Source organism: Somniosus microcephalus, chromosome 13 (assembly GCF_052327205.1).
Source record: "Somniosus microcephalus isolate GS21.2 chromosome 13, FLI_Smic_1.0, whole genome shotgun sequence".
Classification (NCBI taxonomy): domain Eukaryota; kingdom Metazoa; phylum Chordata; class Chondrichthyes; order Squaliformes; family Somniosidae; genus Somniosus; species Somniosus microcephalus.
Genome location: NC_140999.1, coordinates 157,692,532 through 157,713,831, shown reverse-complemented (window position 1 = coordinate 157,713,831; position 21,300 = coordinate 157,692,532). Strand labels below are relative to the sequence as shown.

The following is a 21,300-nucleotide window of genomic DNA, read 5'->3' as shown; positions in this document are numbered from 1 at the left end:
TGGTGCCCTTAGCTGGGACTTTAGAATTTTTTGACCATCACTACCTGAGGAGTCTATGCTCCCCTCTCTGAGAATATTGGGGAAATATGTCAATGCAGGTGACCTGCAACCCTATAAGTGGTTTTGATCCTAGCCCAATTGCTAGACGGACGGTTTGAATCGCCCCCACCTTACGAAAGTTCTATACCCAGGAATTATTATTCAGAGTGTAAATGGAATAAGTCACGGACAGGAATGCTTCGGTGAAAAATCAGACTTATATTTATTTGGTCTAACATACACTGGCTAAAACATGCACTACTAAACAAAATCACTGTCTCTGTGGAGAATAAGATTCAGGTTACAAACAACATACATACAGTACACAACTGGAGACTATTACATGCAGTAATTCCCTTGTTGCTATGGTGGACTCTAACTCCACCCCTACCAATGAATTACCCAGTCGCATAAACCCCTTCACCTGGCTGAACCAAATGAAGCTTCCACCCTCGGAATAGTCCAAAACTTCACTTCTGAGAAAAACTCTGAGCCCTTACAGCTCACCCAGCTCACCTGGGATATCGGGTTACCGGCTTGGGACACTCGAGACCATGTTTACCACCACACAGTCGGTCTCAATCGCTCTGCTCAGCGGCTTCTTCCTCTGGTACTTATTGTTAGGTCAATCTTGGTGGAGCGGGAGCGAGAGAGAGAGAGAGAAAGAATGGTGGAAAAGGATCTATCTTTATAGAAGTCTGGCTACCCCATCTTTCCCGCCAATCTTTAAAACCCTTTTGTTTCTAAGCACTCCGGTCATCATCGGACCCATGAGTATTCCGTGATTGGACTAATGGCCCTAAGACTGGAACATATCTTTTGGTCTTTGTGTTGGGAAAAACTGGCTCCTCTTCAGCTGGCTGAGGCTAGTGATTCATTGTTCTGCTTCTCTTCTGAGATGGAGGTGAGAAGTGTTTTTGCATATTAGAGTTGCTTTCTAATAGGTTCAAGTTCAACGGGTGCCTCAGGGTCCTCAGCCCCTTCGTCAATGGCCCCCTTCCTTTTCCCAGGACTGTCGGGCGAACCCATACATTCCGGATGACTGACAGTTCTTTTTATCACAGCCAACTGCCATGCGTTCTCTGGAGTATTAACAAACCAGTCCCCCACGCATCTGCACAGGGCGATCCCACCACAGGAAAAACACCCTCAGAAAAATCCCATTAAGTCCACAAAAATATTCTCGACTGTGTCCATTCTTCAAACAGAGACTTTGCGATCTCTTCAGCCCATTTCTATTAGATCGGGCATCCTCTGTAAGTAAGTCCTCCAAATAGGTCCTAAGGTCTATTGCTGTTGTTCCTGTTGGAGATTTCTCTAGATTGGCATCTACTTGGCTTCTCTTAAAGAGATATCAGGCTATCGCATGGTCAAAGAAACCAGGAGGAAATGATAGCTTTAGTTCTCTGCTTGAAGATTATTCAGCTATGATTTGTTGGTATTTTATACAAAGTGTGACACCTGAAGTGTGATAGTTGCAAGAGTTTTTTAATATATATATAAATAAAGGTAAGTATTCAGCTTAATATCTGTTCCTTTCAATTACATTTATCAAAAAATCTAAAGAAATCCAAAATTATTGTCTGTATCATTTAATATTTTAAGGTTTCTTACTGATATAATGTAATAATGTACTACATGTAAAAATAATTGTCAAATGGATTCAGTTTCAAAATGATATAAGGTCTGTAATAATATAATCTGAGCATTTGTAGATGTTCCTATGTTCAGTAAGTATTAATGTTTCAGATCAATTTGTGTAACTTGGAGACATTCTATTAACAATCAGTGTCTGACAAATTATGACAAAGGATCTAAACCCAAAATATTAGCCTGACTTTTCTCCTTTCAAATGCTGATGGGCCAGCATTTTCTGTTGCTTTTTCAAATTTCTGGCAAATGCAGTTTATTAGCATCTGACAATATTTCATTTAGCCACCAGTTTGTTACAAACTGTTCCAGCTAAGAGATTGAAGATGGTGTTCTAATAGCAGAGGCTGAATTGCTGCATATAACATTGTTTATAATCTGAATAAAGTTATTCTTTTCATTCAATCTTGGATAACAAAAAACCTTGAAACAAGTTCAAAATAAGAATTTGGCTAGCTACTTGCTATACTCCCTATTTTTGCGAATGTTGGTGTGAATAATATTTAAAACACATAAGCAAACATGCTTATGTCCTAGGGGGAGTGTTTGCTAGTGCTCTGGGGGAGGGTTTAAACTAAAATGGCAGGGGGTTGGGAACCTGAGCAGAGGGACAGAGGAAAGGGAAACAAGGATAAAAGAAAAAGATAGGAAGGAGAAAAACAAAAGTGGCAGTCAGAGAAATCAACAGTTTAAATCAAACATGGCCACAGTAAATAATAATTCTAATAGGTCTAAGAGCATTAAAAAAACAAGCCTGAAGGCTTTGTGTCTTAATGCGAGGAGCATTCGTAATAAGGTGGATGAATTAGCTGCGCAAATAGAGGTAAACGATTATGATTTGATTGGGATTACGGAAACATGGCTCCAGGGTGGCCAAGGCTGGGAACTCAACATCCAGGGGTATTCAATATTCAGGAAAGATAGGCAAAAAGGAAAGGGAGGTGGGGTAGCATTGCTGGTTAAAGAAGGGATTAACACAATTGTAAGGAAGGATATTCGCTCTGATGATGTGGAATCTGTATGGGTAGAACTGAGAAATACCAAGGGGCAGAAAACGTTAGTGGGAGTGGTATATAGACCTCCAAACAGTAATGCGGAGGTTGGGGATGGCATTAAAAGGGAAATTAGAGAAGCATGCAATAAGGGCATAGCAGTCATCATGGGTGACTTTAATCTACATATAAATTGGGCTAACCAAATTAGTAACAATATTGTGGAGGAGGAGGGCAGCACAGTGGCATAGTGGTTAGCACTGTTGCCTCACAGCGCCAGGGACCCGGGTCCAAATCCGGCCTCGGGTGACTGTCTGTGTGGAGTTTGCACATTCTCCCTGTGTTTGCGTGGGTTTCCTCCGGGTACTCCGGTTTCCTCCCACAGTCCAAAGATGTGCGGGTTTAGGTTGATTGGCTATGATAAATTGACCCTTAGCGTTAGGGGTATTAAATACGTGGGGTTACGGGGATAGGGTGGGATATGTGTTGGTGTAGGGGTTACGGGGATCGGGTGGGATATGTGTCGGTGCAGGCTCGATGGGCCGAAATGGCCTCTATCTGCACTGTGGGGTTTCTGTGTGATTTGTGTGTGTGAATTCCTGGAGTGTTTACGGGATGGTTTCCTGGACCAATATGTCGAGGAACCAACCAGAGATCAGGCCATCTTAGACTGGGTATTATGTAACGAGAAAGGATTAATTAACAATCTTGTTGTACGAGGCCCCTTGGGTCGGAGCGATCATAATATGATAGAATTCTTCATTAAGATGGAGAATGAAATTGTTGACTCAGAGACTAGGGTACTGAATTTAAATAAAGGAAACTACGATTGAGGCGCACGTTGGGTAGGATTGATTGGGGAATGTCACTCAAAGGGTTGACGGTGGATAGGCAATGGCAAACATTCAAAGACCGCATGGATGAACTACAGAATTTGTTCATCCCAGTTTGGCATAAAAATAAAACAAAAAAGGTGACTCAACCGTGGCTAACAAGGGAAATTAGGGATAGCATAAGATCCAAGGAGAGCACATATAAATTGACCAGAAAAAGCAGTAAACCTGAGGATTGGGAGCAGTTTAGGATTCAACAAAGGCGGACAAAGGGGTTAATTAAGAAGGGGAAAATAGAATATGAGAGTAAGCTTGCAGGGAACATAAAAATTGACTGTAAAAGCTTTTATAGATATGTGAAGAGAAAAAGATTGGTTAAGTCAAGCGTAGGTCCCTTGCAGTCAGAATCAGGGGAATTTATAATGGGGAACAAAGAAATGGCAGACCAATTAAATATATATTTTGGTTCTGTCTTCACAAAGGAGGACACAAATAACCTTCCAGAGATGTCGGGGAACATAGGGTCTGATGAAAGGGAGGAACTGAAAGAAATCAGTATTTGTAGGGAAATGGTGTTAAGGAAATTGATGGGATTGAAGGCCGATAAATCCCCAGGGCCTGATAATCTACATCCTAGGGTACTTAAGGAAGTGGCCCTAGAAATAGTAGATGCATTGCTGATCATCTTCCAACATTCGATGGAATCTAGAACAGGACCCATGGATTGGAGGGTAGCTAAAGTTACCCCACTATTCAAAAAAGGTGGTAGAGAGAAAACGGAGAATTACAGACCGGTAAGCCTGACATCGATAGTGGGGAAAATGCTAGAGTCCATTATAAAAGATGTAATAGCAGAGCACTTGGAAAACAGTGACAGGATTGGACAAAGTCAACATGGATTTACAAAGGGTAAATCGTGCTTGACTAATCTACTGGAATTTTTTGAGGATGTAACTGGTAAACTAGATAAGGGAGAACCAGTGGATGTGATGTATTTGGACTTTCAGAAGGCTTTCGATAAGGTCCCGCATAAGAGATTAGCGTGTAAAGTTAAGGCACATGGGATTGGGGGCAAGGTACTGACTTGGATAGAGAACTGGTTGGCTGACAGAAAACAAAGAGTTGGAATAAACGGGTCTTTTTCCGAGTGGCAGGCAGTGACTAGTGGGGTACCGCAGGGATCGGTCCTTGGACCCCAGCTATTCACAATATATATTAATGATCTAGACAAGGGAACTAGATGTAATATCTCCAAATTTGCAGACGACACAAGGCTGGGTGGGCATGTGTCCTGTGAGGAGGATGCCGAGAAACTCCAGGATGATTTGGACAGGTTGGGTGATTGGGCAGAAGCATGGCAGATGCAATATAACATGGATAAATGCGAGGTTATCCACTTTAGTAGCAAAAACAGAAAGGCAGATTATTATCTGAATGGCAATAGATTGGGAGAAGGGGAAGTGCAACGAGACCTGGGTGTCCTTGTGCACCAGTCGCTGAAGGTAAGCATGCAGGTGCAGCAGGCGGTTAAGAAGGCAAATGGTATGTTGGCCTTCGGAGCGAGAGGGTTTGAGTACAGGAACAAGGATGTCTTGCTGCAGTTGTACAGGGCCTTGGTGAGACCATATCTTGAGTATTCTGTGCAGTTTTGGTTGCTTTATCTGAGGAAGGATGTTCTTGCCATGGAAGGAGTTCAGCGAAGATTCACCAGGCTGATACCTGGGATGGCAGGAATGACGTATGAGGAGAAATTAGATAGATTGGGCTTGTACTCGCTGGAGTTTAGAAGAATGAGAGGGGATCTCATCGAAACTTATAAAATTCTAACAGGACTAGACACTGGTAGGATGTTCCAGATGGTTGGGGAGTCCAGAACCAGGGGTCACAGTCTAAGGATAAGGGGTAGGCCATTTAGGACAGAAATGAGGATGAATTTCTTCACCCAGAGAGTGGTGAACCTGTGGAATTCTCTACCACAGAATGCAGTAGAGGCCAATTCATTAAATATATTCAAGAATGAGTTGGATATATTTCTCAAGGCTAAAGGGATCAAGGGGTATGGGGAGACAGCAGGGACAGGGTACTGAATTTGGATGATCAGCCATGATCGCATTGAATGGCGGAGCAGGCTCGAGGGGCCGAATGGCCTACTCCTGCTCCTATCTTCTATGTTTCTATTTGGATTTAATTTCAAAGTACTTACTGGATTATTTTTATCTCCAAAGAAACAGCGTTTAACTATTTAAATGCCCAGGGAATGATGTGTGGCTGGGGACAGTTAAATGAGATTTTTAAAAATTACTATAGAAACTGTGGCGGTGAAATTCAACTTTGACAGAGCTGTAGAACGAGTGATATCCTTTGCCAATGTTGAGTTTCACCCCATATGTTGTAGACAAGGGGGAGTGGTAACAACATGACCTGAGAGCTTTATGATGCAATCTGCAGCTATAGCTGGACCATTCAGTTCTGGCAGGAATCTCATAAACTCTGTCGCAGTAGCCAGTGCGTAGGTTACCCGGTAAATCCAAAGTTATAGGGATGTTAAGCTTGTTCCATGAATTCAGACAGGACTTGAAGGGTCCTTTATTATTCCAGAGAGCAGAGTGGTCACAGCACATAAGTTACCTGAGAATAGATGGCTGAACTGGCTAATTGCACCAATACGAATTTGGTCTGGTCGTCATCGAATTATATCGAGTGTACAGCATAGAAACAGGCCATTCAGCCCAACTGGTCTATGCCACCGTTTATGCTCCACACAGGCCTCCTCCCACCCTAATTCATCAAACAGTATCATCATATCCTTCTATTCCTTTCTCCCTCATTTGTTTATCTAGCTTCCCCTTAAAAGCATCTATGCTATTTACCTCAACTACACCTTGTGGTAGCACGTTCCACATTCTAACCACTCTCTGGGTAAAGACGTTTCTCTTGAATTCCCTATTGGATTTATTCATGACTATCTTATATTTATGACCTCTAGTTTTGGACTCTCCCATAAGTGGAAACATTTTCTCAACATCTACCATATCAAACCCTTTCATTATCTTAAAGATCTCTAACAGGTCATCCCTCAGAGAAAAGAGCCCCAACCTGTTCAGCCTTTCTTGATCAGTATTTCCTCTCAGTTCTGGTATCATCCTTGTGAATCTTTTTTGCATCTAATAGTACGTTTCCTTTATTAAGAATTTTAGATCTGGGTGAATAGATAGATAATAGAGGACAGAGTGTGCATGGAAAGATACAAGGCCCCTTCTGGTGTATGACTAAGTATATTCCAGATACAGATTGAAGTTTAGATATAAGAAGTATATACATGAATGTGTCTTGCTGGATATTGAAGCACTTCTCATTCTGAATTGACACTTGGTATTGTGGAAATTAATTAAAAAATGCAAATAAAAATTACTTTGAAAGTAGAACAAAACTCCTAAATAGGTCTGAATCGCACCTGGCTGTGTATCCCACACCTGGCTGTGTATCCCACACCTGGCTGTGTATCCCACACCTGGCTGTGTATGCAAAAGTTTCTGGTAAATTGAACCCGCACTCTTGTCTGAGGAGAGGGTTCTCGAAGCTCACTGTCTGATGCAGTTAAATGTTAAGCTGCAGAACTCCACATAGTATTGGTCCTGGAATTATTAGCAGTCGGAAGCAAAAATTAAAGCAAACAAATCATAACGTGAATCAATTCTATTTTGAAATATCAACATACCAGTCTGTTGAGTTGAATTTACTGTCTCCATGCTGTGTGGCTCACATTCTGGCTTGCTAATCATGAAATAATTGTAATGCTTTTTGGAAGACTGGACCCACATTTATGTATTTAGATTATTATACATATATATACATATAATAAAATATATTAAAAGTTTCGTTTATGGTAAGCATCACACTTTAATTATGTCAAATAATCTGTCATGCTTTTCTAATTGATTCAAAATTCCCCAAAGCCAATAAAAACACATTAACACTACTTCACGATCTCTGAGAACATCTCTCACAAAACTCTTTCCAAATCCTCGGTCTTCTTGCCACTTATAATCTATGTATAACATATGTTGATCTTACACCTTATCCCACAACTCACCATGAGCAACACCATGGAAATCTATTAGCTTATTGTTAAAATGGAATACAGGCCACGCCTTTTGAATGGTCTGTTCCCATCAGCAGCCATGACTATGGAGCTTTAGGAAAACCTCCCTTTCATGAAAAATATTCTCGGTACTACTGCAAACAATATTTTTAAAGCATCATTTTGTCTGTTCCAATCCACAATATTTAATTGTTCTTTTCAGTTAACATGTTTAATAATAATTCCAGCAGAACTAAAAGTGGATATGCAGCATTCACTTTGAGAAATAAAGTTACCCTTCTGTAAAATCTAGTGCAGAAGTTGCACCTTAATGCAGAGTTTTTTGGGCCTGTGATTTGGCATTGTGGATAATGACTTTTATGCTTTGACTTTATTACAATTCAAGTAACTTTGTGGTAGTTACCATAAATTTCTTTAAGTGGGCTCAAGCCGCAGCCCAGTATTTAAGTACATAATCTACACATGACACTGCAGTGTGGTACGGAGGAAGTGCTGCACTGTCGGAGGTAATTTTTTGGATGAAATGTTAAACCGAGGCCAGTCTGCCTACTCGGGTAGATGTAAAAAAAAACCCATGGCACTATTCAAGGAGCAGAGAGTTCTCCCACTGTCCTGAACAACATTTAACCCTCAACCAATACTACCAACAAATAGTAGGTGCATTTTAAGATTTTTTTTTTTACAAAGGAGGCCACATTACTAGTACTGCTTGTGTAAATTTGTAAAAAAAAAACTCTGCTACAAGAAATGAAGATCACTGTTTTACTAATGATTTATCTAACATTACATAAATAACCAATTAATAACAATTCCAATATTTCATATTATGGAGAGTGAGGCCGCGATTTTACTAACCTCAGTGAGTCCGTGGCAGGCGATGTCGGTGGTGGGTCCCAAATCCCGCTGCTGGCTCCATCCCACTCTGTGAAATGAATTTTCCTTGATTGGGATTGTTAAGTCCGCCCAGCGCGTTTCCCAGCCAATTAAAAGAAGCAGGTCTGATGATGTCATTTCATGATGCGTCATCAGCCGGTTTCCTTAACGAGACCATGGCCGACTTTATTTTGACATTTGTGCTGTCAGTGTTCTACAGCATTGAGGTGCTGCAAACACTGACAAGCACTGCACAAAGGCACAGGGCTGCACCCAGGCTCTCCCGTGACTCCCTCCATATGGCTTATGGAGGGAGTCACAGCACACAGGGAGGTCCTCTTCCCTTCCCATGGGCGGAAGAGACCTCCTCAGGAGATCAACGCAGCCTGGTTGCACATTGCACAGGAGGGCACAAGCAGGGATGTAGTCAGGAGGAACTGGGTGCAGTGCCGCAAAGATTTCAAGGATCTCATTAGATCACAAAATGTTAGTACAAAGCCACACTCAACCTCATCCTACTGTGCCTCTCATCACATCCCCATCACTCTGCCTTCCCTACCCTACTCCTGCACATCCTTACTCACACCAACTTACCTTGTACCTCCACCCATCCCTCTCTATCTATATTATCACATCCCCATCTCACTAGCCACCCCTCACACTCACCCTCATCCTAGTGCAATCATACCAACTAACAACACACAAGGGTAGGCACTTGTGTGTTTTATGCAATGTTCATGTAAATGTGTTGTCAAACATTGAAACCTTTATTTTGAACATTTTGCGTTCTTGGACAGATTTGTGTGCACCTTTAGAAGTGGCTTAGTGAGTTGCAGTGAATGGTGAGACATAACGGTACCCCCGCCCCCCCCCCCCCACCCCCGCAATAGTGATGAGTGTGAAAGGAATGGCTTGGTCATTGGGATGCTTTATGGTGCTGGTGTGGGGTGGTGCCAACCTGGCATATCATGTAGAAGCCAGGGTGTACAGCATCAAGTGAAGTAAATCTGGCCATGGTGAGGTCATCCCTGGCCTCCTAGGCAACAATGTGGTCGGGTGCTGATGCCCTCTGTCCTGTGCAGCACCAGATGATTGCAGAGAAGGTTGGTGTTGTTGTTGGTGCTGCTGGTATGCCTGGTGATGTTGGTGTTGGGGCTGATCATGGTGGGATTCTGAGGACCAAGGTGAGAGAGTATAAAGGGCATCCATGCTGATGGAATAGATGGCAGGTGAAGTAGAAATGACAGAAGCGATCAGTCAATGGTGAGAGAGGCAATGAGGTCAGACTGGATGGCGACTTGTGTAAAGACTTGCAGCATGGTGAATCTGTTGTGGAAATGCAGTGAGGAAGAGCTTGTGGCTTAGGGAAGATATTTTTGTAAGGTGGGAGCTTTTATTGTACATTTGAAGCTGTCAACTCAACAGCTGATTCAATGGCCACTGAACATCCACCTCAGCTTGACAGACGTGGTCCACGACCAGCGTGGAAGCCGTGGGCGAGCTGTTAAAGTCAAAAGGTAAGGTTAAATTCACTCTTAAGGGTTTGTCAACAAGCCAATAATTGCTTTAATTGTCCCCCGCCACTGCCAGTCAGGTCTGCTCAGCGCTGGCAGACCTGACATTGGGAAAGGCAAGTGTGCATAATTTGACACCGGGCTCCCGACCCGCTGTCAGTCAAATCAAATTTCACTGCCGACCCACCACCGATCCTGTCCGCTGAGCACCGGCAAAATTCTGGCCACAGCTTGTAGTGTACTAATAAGACATAACCTTATTAAAGCAACTTATATATTTCCCCTGAATCTTTCAGATAAGTGTTACATTTAACAAGCATTGTATACATACCTACCCCAAACTGTGTAGAGTTAAAAGCTCTAATTTCCAAAACTCATTATCATACAAAGAACATACAATCACACACATTTTCAGAGGGAGATCCAAAAATATCACAAAGGCAAATGAGATTATTGTAGATAAGTCCATCAGAATAGAGTTCAGTGAATGATTAATTTTGTAGAGCAAGGAATCTAAAGTACATAGACATACACTGATGCTGATGGGCATGCATTGAAGTTGCAGAGGAGTTTTGCATTTTTCTTAGCAAACAAGAAGTGTTTCATGGGCTGACGAACCTGAGATTGACCTTCATCTTCACCATTCTCAGGTTAGACAGTCCTTGAGGCACGTCTCAACACTATCATTCAGCTCTTGTCATTCAACGTTCCTTTGGTCCTGCATGGGATTCATTACAAACTATAAACTTGGAGTGAGAACATTTCTGTTCAGATGTCAAATCCTCAAAACTGTCAAATAATGCAGAGAGACAAACTTTCAATGGAGAATAAGACCTTGTAATTAATGAAAATATTTAGCAAAATGATTTATAGATGTAAATGTACCCTTTGTAAATTCCCAACATCAAAATGATTGGTTTTGTAAGCTACTTCTCAATATCCGAGCTCTCTGATATTCCTTTTAAAATGTGCACACTGTAACATTTTCTGGTAATGTTTGTGCTTTATTTTGAACTGTCAAAAAAATGAATGATACCACAGATAGAATCACTTCAATGAATCTACCAACATTACATAAAAATGTCATATTATAATTCTACAGTTTAGTTCTTTCCTTTGGTTAGAGGGCTCTGTTGGCCATATTAGCCATGTTAGTCTAGGAATAACTGCTAGTAATATTAGCAGATAAATACTTAATGCTGTCCATTATTTTGATGCAGCCATTAACTGTTCATTTTAAATGGATTAACACCTCTGCTAAAATAGCAGACAAGTACTGACCTAGCTTAACATCAATTGTGGGGAAGTTACTGGAATCTATTTTATCTGAGCACTTGGACAAGTATCAGCTAATCAAAGGGAATCAGCATGGATTTGTGAAGGGTAGCTCATGTCTGACCAATCTAGTTGAATTTTTTGAGGAGGTCACTAACATGGTGCATAAGGGAGTGTCTATAGATGTTGTCTATATGGACTTCCAGAAGGCATTTGATTCTGCACAAGAGATTATTAGCAAAATGAGAGTATATAGAATTAGAGGTAAATGTGTGACATGGGTCAGTAATTAGTTGGGAGGTAGGAGACAGAGAGTAGGAATAAAGGGTTTGTTCTCTGACTGGCGGGATGTGACAAGTGGTGTTCTCCAGCTTTTCACCATATATATTAATGACTTGGATGAAGGAATAGAGAGTTCCATATCCAAGTTTGTAGATGACACTAAGTTAGGAGTTACAATAAATTGTGTGGATGGGGGGAAGAAGTTACAAAGGGACATAGACAGACTAAGTGAGCGGGAAAAACTATGGCAGCTGGAGTTCAAAGTGAGAAAGTGTGAGATCATCCACTTTAGATCTGAGAAAGACAAATTGGAATATTTTCTCAATGGTGAGAGACTAGGAGCTGCGGAGGAGCAAAGGGATTTAAGTGTCCATGTACCCGAATCACTAAAAGCTCGTGCACATGTAAAAAAGTAATCAAAAAAGATGAATGGAATGTTGGTCTTTATCCCAAGGGGGTTGGAATTCAAAAGTTAGGAAGTAATGCTTCAGTTGTACAGAGCTTTGGTCAGACCCCATCTGGAGCACTGCATCCGTTTTGGGTACCAGGTGTCAGGAAAGATATATTGGCCTTGGAAGGGGGTACAGCAGAGATTGACCAGAATGATACCGGGGCTTAAAGTGTTAAACTATGAGGACAGCTTGTATTGCCCATAGTTTGGAAGGTTGAGGGGTTATCTAATTGAGGTGTTTAAAATGATAAAGGGATTCGATAGGGTAGATACAGAGAAACTATTTCCTCTTGTGGGAGAAACTAGAATAAGATGGCATAATCTTAAAATTAGAGTTAGGAGCGAATTGAGGAAACCATTTTTTCAAGCAATTGCAGTGGAAATCTATAACTTGCTCCTCTAAAAGGCCATGGATGCTGGGTCAATTGAAATTTTCAAGGCTGAGAGCGATAGATTTAAGTTGGGCAAGGATACGATCTAATTGAATGGCGGAATATGCGCGAGGGGCTGAATGGCCTACTCCTGTTCCTTTGTAAGGAAATGTCATAAGAGCACATTCATTGTTTGATGGCTAATATTGCTAGTTTTTAGGCTATTGTTTCAAAGTAGCATACCCTAAAATGTAAATTTTACAAATTTGTGCTCCTTGCACTCAACTTCATCTACCAGGACTGTTTATCAGGAATTAGGGTAAAGTGGCAGCAGGCCATGCAGGACATTCCATCCATTAAAAGGAATGGTCAAATAACCTTGCGGGGCCCCCTGATCACCACACTTGGGCTCCGACATGTGCTCTCAGTGGAGATGTTTGTTTGATCTTATGAATACAACATATCAGAATTAATAACTTTACTATATATATTTACAAATACTGATAGCAATCATTTGCCAGTCAAGGTTAGAAATGAATTATACCTGTTGTGGGTTGTCAGCACTCAAACGTATGGTGGAACAACCGCATAACAGAAATAAAAATGGGCATTTCCACAGTTAGTACTCCAGAACCAGTCAGCACTTTAAGCAGTGGAAGGATGAAAGGGGGAGGCAATTGCAAAACTATATATACAGTAATTGCATCATTTATTTCTAAATTTAGTTTAACAATGGGCCATCATTCTGTGATTCATGAAGAACAAATAACTCGCACAAAAATGATTGCAAATCAAATCATGGGGTGATATCAACATAGCAGTTTTGTGTGTCATCAGTTTAGCTGTGATATAATGGTTGTGGACAGAGCCATGATTATGGTGAGAAAATACAACTTGGTTCTCAGCATATATGGCCTGTTTCTGTGCTGTAGGATCAATGTAACTCAATGTAGTTTAACGACATCAAATGCACTGTCCAAATTAAATTTGCTGCTCTTGATGCAAGGTTCCATTTTTATGGCGCAAACACATTTCAGAATGGATTAATTGCAAGTTAAGCCATTGTTGGTACCTAATGAGAAATACATAGCAATGTAAGGATGAACTGAAGTAACTATGTTATTCTTTATCTCAATTCTATTGTCTATTTTATTTGTCTTTATTGTCATAGGAATTCTATAAGAAATCACAACGAAGCATTAATTGATTATTGATAGGATTACCCCCATTGTTAAGTACAGTACAGAATGCTCCTTTGGACAAAGAGACTTGTACAAAAACATAAAATGCTGCAAACACTTAGCAAGCCAGGCACAGCGTCTGTGGAGAGAAACGACAAGTCAACATTTTAGGCATTGCCCTTCATCAGAACCAGAAAATATTACAGACGAACAGTTTATAAGAAGGAACAGAGTAAGGGAAAGGAGCAGGAAAAAAATATACACAAGAAAAGAAAAAGATGAGCTATAAAATGATTTGGTGGAGTATAGGTGATGGATAATTGAGAGACGTGATAATAGTGTGAGACAAACGGAAGCATGATGTGTGTAATTGGAAAAATATACGACATATACGGGACCAAGAGACTGTGTGGATAGTTAAAGCAGGTTAGCTAAGTTGAAGAAGGGAGCATGAAACCCTGGCAAAGTGGAGCAGGCACCAATGGCCCAGGAGTCTGGTGGAAGAAAAAGGCAGGTCAACGTAAGTTTTGTGGTGTAATTGTTAACAGAATGTCAAATGACACCCTGACTGCAATCTGTCTAAACCTGCACATAAAGGACGAGAATTACACATGACATTCAAGCAACATAACCAAAACAGTCTGCTCAATCTAATAAAGAAATTATGGGCATATTTCATTATTTAGAAAAAAATATGCAGATCAATATCAGTGCAAAACAGACCAGAAATGCACACAATTTACACAATGTCAATTTACACAACTGTTGTATTCAGAAAATGTTGTACAATAATTGAGTGTAAAACTACATGCATGAACTGAGATCAGGCTATTTGCTACACATCTGCCAATCAATAAAGTCTTTGAGCAAAATAACTAGTGAAAGGAACAAAGAAATCACCCAGCTGTTTGATTCAGGACATCTTTTCATCCAATGCCCATCGGTACAGATCGGAATGTTTTGGAGTTAGAAACTCCAGGCCCGAAATAGCATGTGCACCAGAACTAAGGTGACCATTGTCAGGTCTTACACTGGTCAGAGTGTTAAAAGGTCCTCTAACTATCACATTATAATGAGATTTTCAGTGTATTACTAAAGCCCTTATATAATGCCACCTAGTTTCAATTAATCACAACCATGTGTTAAAGGCTATCTCACCAGTCTTTATGGTTTTTATATAAAATGGGCAATAATCAATTAAACTTATCTGAAATAAATTAGTAAGCAACAGTAGACATTGAAAAAGTCATCCACATTGATGCGAAGGATTGTTTTTAATTTCAGACTGCAACTGATATAAATGTTAAAACATGCTATAGTAATAGTTGCACATTTTTTGATTCTGAAACTACAGCTTTAACAAGCTACAGAAACAGGCCACTATGAAGTTTAATACCAATTTTGGTGACTGTATTTAAAATCGAGGCACAAGACCAGTATCAGTACGTACATAATGTTTGCACCATTCCCATTCCAAGGGCTTGTACTGTCACTGTTTCATTATCGATGAAATAGTAAGAGTTAAAACCATATGTCAATCTATATTTGACATTAAACACCAGTTTGAACACCATTGAAAGAAAGAAGGAACTTGCCTTTCTATGGCCTCTTATCCTGCGTTCAACCAGGATTGCTGTGGAAGTGCAGTTACTGCTGTGTCGGCAAATAGTGACTCAATTTTCCACATTAACACTTTTGTTAATGTATTCACGCTGCTGAAATATTCTTTCATAGAAATGAATATGTATTTTAACTAAAGTCCAGCCAATCTCATTTACTCACAGTATCAATTATAACAAATTGGCATTGTGTCAGTAGATGGACAGGATGTTTGTAAAATAGTTAATATTCATTATTCAACATGGACATAAGGACAATTTTTTCATTCTTCTGCGATGAGGTTTCTGGCATTTTAGAGTTGATAGGATCCATTAACTGAAGACTATCACATCAAGTTTGTTATCTAGAAGTGTTCATGTAAATAATACAGGGTGTAGATAATGCATAAAATTACATATTTACTGTGCTCAATGAAAGACATCAGTTCAGGTGTAAAAACTGCAGCTACCAGAGCCCAGCAGCGGGAACTAAACTGAGATTCTCTGGCTCTCAATTTTTAAACTTATTCTTAATTCTATTTGTTTATTTTGACTACTGCCTTATTTTCAAAAGTATTCATTCGCGTTATAGCTGTGATATGGTTTAGCTCCTCATTCATTATACCTCTTATATTCTATGCCTTTATTAGCCGAGGCATAGAATATAAGAACAGGGAGGTTACGCTTGAACTGTATAAAACACTAGTTAGGCCGCAGCTAGAATACTGCGTGCAGTTCTGGTCATCACATTACAGGAAGGATGTGATTGCACTAGAGGGGGTACAGATTTACGAGGATGTTGCCTGGGCTGGGGAATTTTAGCTATGAGGAAAGATTGGATAGGCTGGGGTTGTTTTTGTAATTGGTCGGAGGTTTAGAGGGGATTTGAGGAGAAATGTTTTCACCCAGAGGGTGGTGGGGGTCTGGAACTCACTGCCTGAAAGGGTGGTAGAGGCAGAGACCCTCGTCACATTTAAAAAGTACTTGGATATGCATTTGAAGTGCTGTAACCTACAAGACTACGGACCAAATGCTGGCAAGTGGGATTAGGCTGGATAGCTTTGTCGGCCAGCACGGACAAGATGGGCCGAATGGCCTCCTTCTGGGCTGTAAATTTCTATGATTCTATGATTCAAAGTTTCAGGGGGAATGTTCAATTATTGATACTAACTACAGTAAGACTCTCTCAAACTGCTGTAAATCTGAAATAATCTTCAGTGATTCAAGCATAGGTGGATTTTCTTTGGTCCATAGTGGTTCTTACAGAATGGGTCAAGGTTTCAGATGATGTCCCTTCTCATCTTCTGGATCTTATATTTTTACAATCCTAAAGGACATATCTTCTGAAAGCTTAACAAATGCGCCTGGCACTAGATTGAGAAAAATTCAGCTATATATTTAAATTATTATAAAATCACTTCAGATTCAGATGTTCACTCCTCTCAGCCTCCAGGTTTCATAATTATTTTTTGTTCCCCTTCCAATTTCCTTCACTTCTTTCCTGAAGGTGCTGCCTCTTGTTAAGGTACAATTTCACGTGAACCAGCTGCCCTCTGGTACCGAACACAAGTGAGTCATTTTCCATGTGTTAGTCTAAGTGTGAGCGCAGATGGGTTATTCGACTGTGGGGAGCATCACAGCCAAGCCCGATCCTGCTTTCTCCCAGCATTAACACGTGCAAGTTTCAGCAGGGGTTACAGGATAGTGCTCAGGAGTGGGAACCATGGTTAAATGTTCCCCTCCCTAATCCAGGGTGCTAAGGCCAATTGAAGTGCCAGCCCAGTTGCGATCAGACCATTCAGTAGAGACCAGGCATGAATCTGGGATCTCCATGTGTGACTAGTTTCACACTACACAGTGAATGTATCAACTCACCCATGAGGTGGGGTCATTGTCATTTTTTTGATGGAAATTCACTGGTTGTAGTTAGCTGTTTTTATAGAATCATATAATAGTACAACACAGAAGGAGGCCCTTCGGCCCATCGAGTCTGCGCCAGCTCTTTCGAAGAGCAAGGATGAAAGTTTTAAAACATGTGTTACATGACTGGAAAATGAGAACAGAAAATTTTAGGGAACATGTCTAAAAGGCTTCATGGAGGACCTCACTACTGATTTTTACTAAGAGAAATAAATAAAATCAACTCTTGGAAACACAGCCATGCTAGGCTAAGAATATCCAACATGTTCATTGATGGAACGTGAGAAGCAGAACATATACATCGTAAGTAAAACTCCCAGCCTCCAAAACCTTTTTTCCAAAATGTGGAAGCATTTTGCACTAACTTAAAATACAAGGTCACACATTTCAGGTTATTCTAAAAATATTGTTAAGGTCAGAATGTTCTTTTTAGCATGTCTTTCAGTGTGAGTTTCTACAGATACAACACGAGAGAACGTGTAAGCATTTTGAATGCTGCAAAAGGAGTTCTGCATTCAACTTGCTTAGAACTAATTTAGTCCAGTGTCAGCTATTACCATTCTAAGAAAGAAAGAACTTGCATTTATTTAGCGCATTTCACGATCTCGGGATGTCCCAAAGCAAATTTTGTTTGATAACGCTCCTGTGAAGCGCCTTGGGATGTTTTACTACATTAAAAGCAAATACAAGTTGTTGTTGTAATGCTAGGAAATGCGGAAGGCAATTTTTGCTCAGCAAGATCCTACAAATAGCAATGTTATAAACAACCAATTGAACTGGTTTAGTGGTGTTGGTTGAGGGATAAATGTTGGCCAGGACACCAGAAGAACTCCCCTGCTCTTTGAATAGTGCCATGGAATCTTTAGTGTCCACCTGAGAGAGCAGATGGGGCCTCGGTCTAATGTCTCACCCGAAAGACGGCACCTCCAACAGCACAGACCCCCTCAGTACTGCACTAGAGTGCCAGCTTAGATTATGTGCTCGGGTCCTGGAACGGGGCCTGAACATACAATCTTCTGACTCAGGTGAGAGTGCAACCACTGAGCCATTCTATATATTTTAAGTGGCCCCCTTAATTCCTCTAATTCTGCAACACAAGACCAGTCTTAAAAAGATACAGGCATCATTTTTGTTAATATTAAGTGAAACAAATAAAATCTCTGCAGCATAATGATCTTTCAGAATTCAAAGGAGTAAATACAGACTGCATAATACCTATATGAATGAAGAAATTCCTCTTCTAATATATTGAGGACATTTTATACCAGAAATGCTACCTACTTGGAGGCCAGTACTTGCTTTGACCCAAGATGTTAACAATTGCCACATATTAAACCATTCATATACAGAGTCTATTATGGCTGGTGTCAGTCTGCCCTTAACTGTTACCAGTGTCCTCATTGCCACATGTAGATAAAAATGTTACAGGTATTTTTACAAGTTGTTACTTTTAACTAATGTATATGACTTTACTTTAACATCACAAAACTGCAAGATATATTGGCTCAGCTCTAAGATTCTGAAACCATCTATGCTCATTGTGACTCCTAATTCATAACTGCTGCCGTTCCCACCGATCATGCTTACAATTACTTTAGTCTGAAAAATCGAACAATTCTTTAACCTATTACTCCTAATGCAGCAATTTTTTATCTATTACTGTAGATTGGGGGGTGGTAGATGATTATTTACAGTGAATAAAAATAAGATTCCGAAAAACACCCTGAAAGTTTTTTTATATCAGTATTGTTTCAGAATTGAGTAGTTAACAATGCTTAAACATACCCCTTAGTAACCATCTCCAGGAGACTGTTTTGGAGTATCCCTCAGCACAATTTTCAGAACTGTTTTTCGAAAATTGACAATTTGACACAGCACATTATATTTGGAGCCTAAACTTCATTAAAAGCCATCATTGTGGCTAAAAGAAAAGCTATTTATATTATTTTAATCTGTCTTTAGTAAATGCCAAAAACACACACCTTTCTCAATACATTGAAAACACTTAGTATAAATTTGCATCTTACTGATGTGTAGTAACTAAGAACTAAATGCAAGCAGAGTGAAGTAAAGGCTCAACTTTTTTGTATGAAATGTATGATGTGTAAGTAGAAGAGCTGTTTACATCACATCTCTAAGAGTTTGAGAATAAGCATTTATTCTAGTCTATAAAAAGATAAAGGATATATCTCCTGTCAAAGTCAGTCTTGATACTAGTTCCTTAAAGGTTTACATTTCTGATCCATTTTTGCTCTCTATAGCGTGAATTGTAAGCTAATGAATAAAGTGATATTTATATTTGAAATACTCTGCTCCAGAATTTCTTTTCTTATCCCTGTTGCCTAGGATATTTTTAAAACTTGCTTGAATAATTTTGTAAAATGAAGGACCTCAGTTGGTTTCCTGATGAACAAAAGCATTTTTTAAACAATTAAATAATATAATAAAATAATGCAGAGACTAAAACTCTAAAAATATGAATCAATCTTGAGATCTATACCATAGTATATTTGTATCACAGCATACATTTTTATTGTCATACTTAAATTTTAAAAGCAATTATAATCAATGACTAAAATAAACATCAACATATTTAGACAATATGACTATATACGATATATACATCTTACCTGTTTACCTGTGACTGTTCAAGGCTCAGGTGCCTAGTTTGCAATGATAGGACTCTTGGAGGGCCTAACAATATCTACATATCCCTTTAACAACCTCCCCAAAAGAGTGAAGTAAGTACTTCAGTAATACGTGTACACTACAGTGTCCTTTGCATTATGTCTCCAAAAGGCCTAGATGCTTTGAACTGGCTACTATATACTATCACTCAGTAAACTCACTTCCTGTTTATCAATTGTAGTATGGTTTGTGGTGAATTTTCCATTACACCCATGGAGGCTTGTCAACTCATTTTTCACTATTCTTTAATGTAATTAATTAAAAGTAGATATTTTATAATAAAATCAATAAAGGTTGATGTACAGTGCAAATTAATTATAGAAACAGAAAAACACTGCAGCGCTAAAACATTCCTGTGCAATATTGTTACTCTATGAACACAACATATATAAGGTAAAAAAGCATAGGACGACTCTCTCATGGAGTTGTCCTTTCACAGCCATTGATTGTTAAATCTCCCAGGATTCCCATTTTACATATTCCTTAGTGAAAAAGTCCCAGTTTATCCTCACCACACACGTGGACTCTCATTACCTTGCACTACAACTGAAGTTAAAGTTGAATCAAAGTCAATCCGTGGCATGGTCAATTCTGACGCCAAATCTAACAATTTAAAAATTAAAAGCATAAATGTTAACTACACCAAATCAATAATTCATGTCAGTTAGGGATTAAAGTAAGCATGTTGCAATTATGGAAACTGATCACAGATATTGTTAGTTTCCATGTTGTGAACTGAACCACAGCATCCTTCCTGTCATTACTCTGAATAAAATCTTTACATTTTTCAAGTGAAATATATTGACTATGAAAATATTCAAAGATTAGTGCATTTAGAATCAATTCTTAAAGATCTCAGTCATATACTCCACTTATAATGATCTCTCATGAGTATAGAGTTTACAGTGATAAGCACACCGCCTACTCTCTTGTGGTACTTGAGAATGGATGGTCTGGCAAATTGCTGTGCTCTTATCATGAGCAGTGACCTACTTGAATTTGGTCATTTGCATTTTAAAATCGGGTTTAAATGGTAATGTTTAAATAAAGAGTGACACAAATATATTTCACAATATATATTTGTATGGTCAATACCATCAGGGCTTATTGCAAACTTGAGTTATCAGACACAAAGGATATGGTTTATGGAAAAATGAACCACTTGTGATACTCGCCACATACTCACCGGGACCACAGGGTAAGTCCGTTATGTTGGCTGCGGCACCAGTGGTTTGCTTTCCTAAAGTTCTTATAAATCTGACATGTATTCTATTTATACATGTACAAACTTAATTAGCATTTCTCAAGAGTACCACTACTACTAAATTCCCATCCGTCAGCTCAACAGCGACGATGGGGCCGATTTGGGTTTCAGAGGTCTAGAATTCACCAAATGTTTGACCATTAATCCTTGGCTACTCTCACTAGGTTTATCATGCCAACCTAGGCAAGGTCCCAGGGTATGGCATTTGGAGCAACTAGTGAGAGCTGAGTGAATCATCAGGACCAAATGTTAGTAAAATCACCATTC

The 21,300-nt window shown here is 39.7% G+C and overlaps 1 long non-coding RNA gene across 1 annotated transcript in view; it reads right to left on the bottom strand.

Annotated features, from left to right (window-relative positions):
- LOC147108702 (uncharacterized) overlaps window positions 1-19,858 on the bottom strand; it is a 37,548-nt gene extending 17,690 nt beyond the window's left edge. The window contains exon 1 of the long non-coding RNA XR_015080632.1: window positions 19,712-19,858. This is a non-coding gene — a long non-coding RNA (uncharacterized LOC147108702). The remainder of the gene's footprint in view (window positions 1-19,711) is intronic.
- Window positions 19,859-21,300: the final 1,442 nt, after the last annotated feature.